The sequence below is a fragment of the Pteropus alecto genome, unplaced genomic scaffold, assembly GCF_000325575.1.
Source record: "Pteropus alecto unplaced genomic scaffold, ASM32557v1 scaffold14, whole genome shotgun sequence".
Classification (NCBI taxonomy): Eukaryota; Metazoa; Chordata; class Mammalia; order Chiroptera; family Pteropodidae; genus Pteropus; species Pteropus alecto.
The window spans coordinates 15,004,818-15,012,895 of NW_006436810.1; the positions used below are offsets into that span (position 1 = coordinate 15,004,818).

At 40.5% G+C, this 8,078-nt stretch overlaps 2 pseudogenes; one reads left to right on the top strand and one right to left on the bottom strand.

Annotated features, from left to right (window-relative positions):
* Window positions 1–3,202: 3,202 nt before the first annotated feature.
* LOC112481259 lies at window positions 3,203–3,321 on the bottom strand (annotated as a pseudogene).
* Window positions 3,322–3,995: 674 nt separating this feature from the next.
* LOC112481351 lies at window positions 3,996–4,114 on the top strand (annotated as a pseudogene).
* The last annotated feature ends 3,964 nt before the right edge of the window (window positions 4,115–8,078 follow it).

Consider the following 8,078-nt stretch of genomic DNA (forward strand, 5'->3'; position numbering starts at 1 on the left):
TCTTACAACCACCTCCAACCGAGGAAAGTGGCCGAGACCCAGCGTGTCCTGATGCCGCGGACGAGCAGCAGAACACGGACGGGAGAGGCTGGTGCCCCCTGCAGACCAGATGCGAGTCTGGCCATCAGCACCGCGGGGGCCCGGCAGTGCTGACGAGGAGGACTGACCAGTGTCCTGCTGACCAGCTTCTGGGGAAAGTTAGGATTGTTTGCCTGGGCTCTGGGGGACGATGTGCCCTGCCCATCACCCAGACTCCCATCTGGAACCGAGTCAGTCCCCACACGTGTCCTTCGTTAGCAGCTCCTTCCTGCCCTTTTTCCCATGAGAAAACGAGCATCCCCTGTCAACTCGACTCGCCGAGGCCTTGAGGGATCGAAATTTTAACTTAGTTTTAATGAATTGAAGTGGAATTTTACCACTTACATATACTTCGGTTTCCCAACCAAAAATGTCACGAAATTATTTTAAAGGTTTTTTTTCCTTAAACATTTAAATATGATAAAACTCCAATATTGGTAAATAATATGTCATGAAACAAATGAATCGCTATGTAAAATTAGTATGCTATTTTGAGAAAAAGAACAGTTGTCTTAAATATTATGCTGGCTTCGTTGGAAAATTATCTGACTCTTAACATGTCAAGTTATTATTGAATCCAGGTGAGTCTCAAATAGAGACCTTGAGGAGTCAGTGATGAAGCGCTGTACAAGGGGCCATATGTCCCAATGACACAGTGCAGGGTCGACGGAGGACAAGGACGCGTGTCCAGAAAAGCACGTGGCCTTCTGCCAGATGCTGGCTGTTAGGACCGAGAGCGCATCGGCTGATGAACCAAGAGAATGGACGTGAACCCTGAGCGGTGAAAACAGGGAAAAGACATTTATTCTGATCAATATAGAATACACCGGGCTTCGAAACAGAAGAATTATGCCTCGTACAGGAAACTTCTGGGGTTTCTCTTTCTTCTTCTCCTTTCTTTTGTGCTTGCATATTATGTAGCATTATTTAATTATCTATTAACTACAATTCTCAAATACATGATACTTGCCATGGACCGAATCGTGGCCCCCTTCTAAAGTCCTTTGTTGTAGCCCTCACCCCCAGTGTGGCTGTGTTTGGTGACAGGGCCCTTAGGGAGGTAATGAAGCTTAAGTGAGGTCATAAAGATGGGGCCCCAATGTGATAGGGTTAGTGTCTTTATAAGAAGTGACATCAGAGAGAGAGTCCTCTCTGTCTCTCTCCAGTGAGGGCGGGTCGGGGGAGGGCAGAGCAAGAAGACAGCATCTGTATCTAGGAAGGGGGCTCCTTCCAGAACCCAACCATACTGACCCCCGGCCTCAGACTTCCAGCCTTCAGAATTATGAGAATATCTTTTTTTGCTGTTGCAAAAGCCACCACATCTGTAGCGGTTTGTTATTAAAGCCCACACTGACTGAAACAATATTTATTTTGTCATATATCCAAGCGATGCAAGATGGAAAAGTAATTTTGAGTGAAAGATATCATACTTGAGAAAATTGGATTTGAAACGCTTTTGTGCGATATATGATATGTGTATAGGTATTTATAATTTAATACATACACAATTTGAAAGAAGATACATAGCCAGCACTTTATCAAAACCACATCTGGAGATTAGGAGACGATTGGGTGTCGGAGAGACAGACGGTTGTGTGTGAAGTTGAGGGTTCCCAGCTCAGGTCAGTGCACCCGGATGAGCGCAGGTGAGTGAGAGGATTTTCCCACACCTGTGTTTCTTTCCAGGGGAGTCTAGAAGTCCAGGACTGACCCAGAGCCTAGAAAAGGCAATGAAGGGGGAGCTGGTTATTTATAATGTGCTGTTGAAAGTTCACAAGGCTCTGGGTGTCTATGTGTGTCGTTCAGGGATACATAAGCTGATACACACCAGCTACCGCACCTGGCTTGGCTAAGTGACCAGTGGAATAGTAAAAAAAAAAAAAAAAAACTCACTCAAAACTTTTGTCCAAGTGCCTCTGAAACCGTGATCCCTCATACATAACTTGATGGTTCACAATCTAAAGACAAAGTATGCCCCGTGCGGCTAAGACCCTGGGGTTCGCTCCTGGAAGTCTCTGGGTCTCCTGGTCTTGCTGTTCTATCTCTTGCTTACTGTGTTGGGTACCTTATTGGACGCCTCTCAGAGATTCGACTTTAATCAATGCCCTTGGTCATATTGGTGATGGAGGTAGAGTCTTGACTCGTTTCTCTACCTCTCTCAAGGCCGTGTTCTCACACCGTGTCTCATAACTTATTTTCTTGACACCACGAAACACAGTTCGTGAAGGGTCGCGACCCCGGACACGGTTATCTCACCTTGCAACTTGAGCACGCATTCTTATCATCTCTTGCATTTGTAACAAAACCCCCTTTCCTCGAATATTTATTCATCTCATCGTGGGCTTATTTATATTAGCAGTTAGTATCTACTTGTCTTCCAAGAGTGGCTTATTGCCATTACAAGTCTTCACTAACTGCAGTTTATCCAAAGTACCGGACGTTCATTCAGAGTTGTTTATTTTGTCGCTAGAGTCCACTCGGAGAGCCGAGGCGTTAGTGCAGACTGGAGTTCTAGCAATATTTTTCCACTAAATGAAGAGTACGCGTTATCACATCTAGTGTTTAACGTTCGTGACGTGGTCTGAGCTGCAAAGATTCATGGGGCACTCGGAAGAACCCATCTCATTGCATGATTTTGAGCAAAGATGACTAGTTTGGGGCAAGGCACTCAACAGTACTGCTCTCCCTCTCTGTGGCGCTCACATCGGGCCCTACTTTTCCTGGGCCTGAGGCTCTGCTTTTCGTTGAACAGGTCGCCGTCAGCGAGCATCACTTGGGCTTTCTCGGTCTGTCTCCCGTTTCCGCACCTGCATTTTAGGAAGAATCACCGCTGTTCTCTTTTCTGTAGCAGTGAACAAAATGGTGAGCAGGTCCAGAAACTGACATATAGAGAGCATCCGTCTGTATGATGTGGTCGAGAAGTCCGTTCTCTCTTAGTACAAACAGGTGCGTGGACAGCTGTTATGGAAGTCCACTGATTTATATCGAAGATGTATTATTCCCTTTAGTACTTCATAATTTTCTTTTATTTATTTACTTATTTATTTAGGCGAGGAAACCCTTGGTTGACCTCACAGATTGCAAGGACCTCGTCAGCTTACAATCCCTTATTTTTTATTTTTTACGCCTAAAGCACCCGGTCTTCCTAGGTGGTCTCCCATCCAAGTACTAACCAGGCCCGACCCTGCTTAGCTTCCGAGATCAGACAGGATTGGGCTTGTTCGGGGTGGCATGGCCGTAGACAGTAATTCATAATTTTCATTCAAAGCTGTATGACCGGAACATTTTATTTTAGTCCTTTTTCAAAGTACTCTTTGATACCATCGAGTTCACCAAATATGAAGACAAAGTCAGAAGATAAATGGTTTATTTTTATACTTTAGACAACATTGCATACAATGTGGCAATAATAACAAAAAATGTCTCTGTCACACCAAAATGCATTAATACTTCTTTTTTGATGTAGATGGTATAATTTGTCTAGTGAACGGTAGAAAGAGTGAAATATACACTTTCTATGTATTTCTATATTCGTTTTCTATTGCTGTATAATGATTACCACAAATTTAGTGGATCAGAACAGCCCAAGTTCATCATCCCGCAGTTTCCACGGACTCCAGACCTTTGAGATGGCCTGCCCTCTGGTCTCATAAGCCTGGAACGAACGTTTCAGCTGACCAACCATGTCAGCCAGCCTCAGCTTTGTCTCTCAGGACGTGCACATCCCTCCAGATGCCAGGATGGTGACAGACCCTGCAAGCCGGTTCTCTGATGGAGCAGATAAGTCCTTGCTTGTCAGTTTCTCCTGGATTTTCCTGTTGCAACAATAATAGCCACACTTCCAAGCTCTTTACATGTGGGAGCTAAAACTGGGAGTCGCAACAGCTGTATGGAATTCGTTTAAAAAATATTCCACCGTCTACAGCCATGCCACCCTGAACAAGCCCGATCCCGTCTGATCTCGGAAGCTAAGCAGGGTCGGGCCTGGTGAGTCCTTGGATGGGAGACCACCTAGGAAGACCAGGCGCTGTAGGAGCTAATAAACAAATAAACAAACAAAGAAATAATAAATATTCTACCTCCTAAGCTGCTTTTCTCATAATATCACCTGGCCTTAGATAATGTCTAAAAATTATGTTAACTTTTTTAGTCTTTTTTTTTCGCGAGGCTGGAATTTTTCTGATTATTTCCAGAGTCGTGAACCACTTCTTTCCACAGTTAAGAACATAACAATGACATGACAATGACCCATTGCTCAGCAAGGACCACTGGGAAACGCAGGCCATTAAGTGGGTCTAAGTTTAAGAAGTTTTCTTAATAAAATGAAAACAGAAATAAAATATGGTAAAGAAGAAAAGAGGGGACAATCATTGTCGTTCTGGAGTATAATGTATATCTGGAAAAAAATACATGGGAAAAAATCTGGAATCGTTACTGCACCAAATGAGTATAGTAGAAATAAGCGATTTAACAAAATAACTGTGGAAAATAAAATACTAGAGGAATTAATTATGGAATAGTGTTATTTTCGAACTATTTAAAAAGGAACAAGGAAATGAGAGTAGTAATTGATAAGCGGTTCTTCAGACAGTCACCCATTAGCTGCTCTATTTGTGATTGAGAAGGAAGATTAAAACCATGAAAAATGAACAAATTGTCATCTCGGTTGAGAGAGATAAAAAGAAATATAGAGTGAATTAATGAAAGGAAATAATAGTACTGAATAAAAACACGTAATGTTGAGCTTTATCAAAATTATATGAATTGTATCTATAAATTTTTTATTTGTCGTACTTGACTTGAAAGAAGTCTTTTAAAAATATTAGACAATATGGTATTAGAAACATTCTTACAGAGCAACGTTAATATGTACACTACAAATTATATAACTTTTAAACAAAATACATATTTTACTTTAAGATATTTTTCTGTTGTTGTTGCTGTTTTCTCTAATTCACATCTCTTTTGTTTTAAAGTAATTGTGCTCTGTCATTCAGTATTGAATGAAACAATTTTATTTATTTCAGAAAATTATACACTGCGCAACAAACCGATGTAGAACAAAATAATGCTTCTTCGTGCAAATTTGAATCAACGTTATCCAAATTTTACGTCGATCAGTATTGCAATGCAGAAGTCATACGTTAAGGCCATGCTACCAGTGCGTGTTGAAGGGTGGGGGAGTCCACACTGGCAGACAAGGTTACCTGTTCACTGGTGTTATTTACATTTGGTGCCCAAAGTTCTTGGTTCACGGCCTCCTTTGCTCCAACTTCAAGGCCAGAAACGGAGGGTCGAGTCCATCTCACATTGCATCTCTCTTGCTTACTCTTCTGCCGCCTCCTTCCGTTGTTAATAATGTGTGTGATTAGGTTGGCCCACGCAAGGAATCCAGGATAATCTCCCTATTTTAAGGTCAGCTAATTAACAGACCTAACTGCACCAATAACAGCATCTGCGATCCCTTCCCTTTGCCAGGTGACAGAAATATTTTGTTTTAGTTTCTTAGGATTAACAAAGTGCCACAAACTCGGTAGCTTAGTAAACAGAAATGTTCGTCTCCCGGTTGTGGCGGCTACAAGTCCAGGAAAAAGGAGTCAGCAGGTGGATTTACAGTGAGGGCTGTGAGATAGGATGTTTCGTGCCCCTCCCCAGCTTCCGGTGGAGTCAGGGGTCCCGTGGCTTGTGGACGGCGTTATCTCTGTCTTCCCGTTATCTTCCCTCCGTAACTATTTATCAAGGTGCCTTTGCATAAGGACATCGGTCATATTGAATTAGGGCCCAACGTGATGTCCTCATCGTAACGGATAATCTGCAAAAAATCTGTTTCCAGATAAGGCCGCCTCTGCGGTACTGGAAGTTAGGACTTCAGCATCTTTTGGGGGATCGCAAGTCCGTCCGTGACACATATTCACAGGGGTAATAGCAGGGACTGGATGCAGATGTTTTTGGGTCCAGTGATTTTGGCTGCCTAAAAACCATCACAGTATAGGAAAAGAGACAGCTCAGTACAATGTATAGATATGAGCTAATCACAGTTAGCATTCTTTATTTCTTTTGGTTAAATAAAGATGTCTTTATAGGTTCTGGCTTGAGCTCTTTGATACCAAGGAGAATTAATGGAGGTTTAGTTTGTCAAGAGCTCTCTGCAAAATTTTAGGAGTAATGCTTTCCCTGGGTGCATTGTAGAAATGGTATGGATAATATGTAGGCGATGCTAGGAAAATAAATATCAGAAAATATTAGCAAAGGCTGTCTTTCTGTTGCCTGTCATCTATTCCCTTCAAAGATTCTGCTTTTATTATATTAAGGCCTTCAACAGGCTAGTTTTTTTTACAAGTGGCATCTAGTTGTTTACTACAATGTAAGAATATTTCAGTTCCATCGTATGTCTTAGCATAACTTGATTATATTTTCTATATGAATTGCCCAGTAGAATACAATATTTGAAAGGAATTATAAAATACTAGAGTTGGTACAACACTAGTTTTTGGTCTTAGAAATCATTTAATTGAAGCACAGCAAAATGTATTTGATCTTAATAAGTCTTACTTCAGCAAATACAAGTTTCTCTGTTTCTGAGATGGTGCAATAGATATGTAATTAATCCACTGTCCTCCTATCAAAACCGATAAAAACTGAGCAATAAAATATAATTCGATTGTGCCATTAGCAAAAAATGATGTTTTTATCATCTGTTAGCAACAAAATAATAAATTATTTTTCAACAGCTATTAATGAGATGAAAGATAATCAAGGGATGCAATAAAGTGCCGTAGTATCCAATTTGAACGATTATTCCGTTTCCTGTGAAAAATGAAGTCCTTTCCACATATTCATGTTTTATTACTCACTTCTTTTTTTCCTGCTCTTAATTTTGTTATGATAAATTCCAAATGCCCTGCTAACTGCAATTCAAATGTTTGAATGATATTATTTTAGTACCAAAAAGCATTCAAGTAGAGAACGGTATTATTCATTCAAGCACTCATTCGTCCATTCTTTGATCTCAAGGCTGTGTATCAGGCACTGTACTAGTTTTTAGGGGCAAAACGTAGACAAGGCATAATCTCTATATTAAGATGTCAAAGTTTAATAAGGAAAAAAACACTAACAAAAAGTAACTCTTAGGTGTGACAAAGTGGCACAGGAAATACAAAGATGGGAATGTTCTAATTCTTTGAGAGATCTTCACCACACTGCTGTGTCTTGAAGGACGAATCGGTCATACAGACAAGGAAAGTGATTGCGTCCCAGAAAATGAGAACAGTATGCAAAGACAAGAGGATACGAAAAAGAATAGGAAGTACAGGGCAAAGCGGGTCATTTGGAGTGTTTAAATTATAAAGTGCAGAGAAATAGAGATAGTAGCTGCACATAACACAGCAGAAGTTAGAGGAATACCAAGATATGGTCATCACTGGTAATAAATGTGAATATTCTGAAATCGCATGAGTTCATTATCACTTTAGAACTGTGGTTCCTAATTGCGCATATCTAATTTTTGCTTAAGCGCTTGATGTGACAACGTGTTGACATTTATATGGCAACAGGAGATAGGCTAATGCTGAAAACAAACATCATACTCATCCGTTGCTCAGGCTTAGTGAGTTGCAAAAGCACAATCAAAAGTTTTAATTTCTGAATTAAACATTAGTTTTTCTGTAATAAAGAATAATTGAGTTGCTATAATTTTCCTTTCAAATAAAATTAATTGGATCCATTTTAGAATTATATATAAAGTTTTCATTCAATAAAACTAGAAACCTCACGTACGGTTTTAGTTATGTTGATAGACCAGGTATGATCTCGTGATTATGTTTATTATTCAGATAACAGAAATGCACGTGACTCTTCGAGAGCATAATCATCTTTTGGCCACCAAATCATCTTGGCCCTAATTACGTTCACTGTTCGCTTCTCCAGCACTAACTTAATGATCATTTCAACGTCCACATAGATTATTGACTGGACATCCTGGCCCTCTAGTTTTTTTATCT